The sequence below is a fragment of the Aplysia californica genome, unplaced genomic scaffold, assembly GCF_000002075.1.
Source record: "Aplysia californica isolate F4 #8 unplaced genomic scaffold, AplCal3.0 scaffold00298, whole genome shotgun sequence".
NCBI lineage: Eukaryota > Metazoa > Mollusca > Gastropoda > Aplysiida > Aplysiidae > Aplysia > Aplysia californica.
The window spans coordinates 875,329-876,272 of NW_004797568.1; positions in this window are offsets into that span (position 1 = coordinate 875,329).

Sequence of the window (944 nt, forward strand, 5' to 3'; positions counted from 1 at the left end):
ATAAACATAGAACAAGACTTGTAGTCTGTTGGGCTAGTATCAATGTCAGAATGTAACTGTTTTGATTTTCTTGCATCACTGTCTGCCTCTTCTTTACAAAGTCTGATTTTCTCCAAAAAAAAACCTTGCTGCCACATTCATGGCTTCACTCAACCTTGAACAGTCACGACAGACAGGTTTCCCACTTATACACATCAATGGAGCAATCTTTCAGAGAAGTCTACAGAGCGTCTTTATATCTTTTTAAATTCTTTTTTGGGAGGCACAACTAACTGGTCTGCCTTCTACCTACCGATTCCGAGTCGAGTAAACTGAGATAGCTTTGGGGAGATAGCTCCAGTATTTGGCTTTCGGACAGAGTCTCTCGCCCGTCTAAGGGCAATAACATAGAGAACGCCAAAACTTAAGAGGCTGAAGATCGTTGCAGACAGGCGCCATTTGGTGTATATTTGACTCCACATAGAGGGCACATAAAGCCTAGATCTAGATATATAAGAAAAAAAATACACAACACAGCTGGTATTTATGAAGCATTTATTTGGGGATTTAAAAAAAAAAAAAAATTCCTAAAATACCGGTATTGCTTAAAATGTAATTCTGCTCGGTTGCCACCCTAATTTGACGACGCTGATTAAAAAAAACATTGTTAGTTTTTGTATACCGTGAAGCACCAGTTCTGAAATGGCCACTTAAAATAGTCTGCCAGCTCTATGTAGGGCAAGTTGGAAATCATAAGGGAATTTTTATAGGCTACCTATCGGCGCTTACTGAGTCAGTCTCCGAAATCTGCGTTCTCTATGTTTTCGCCCTAAGCTGGACTTTCCCCAGGTGGCAAAAGCCACCCCCACCGAACGCCATTGAAAACGCAGCAATCCGTTCGCAGTCTGTACTTGTTTATATGGAATGAAAATAGATCAAGAGAAGTGTTTATAGAATCTTATTCA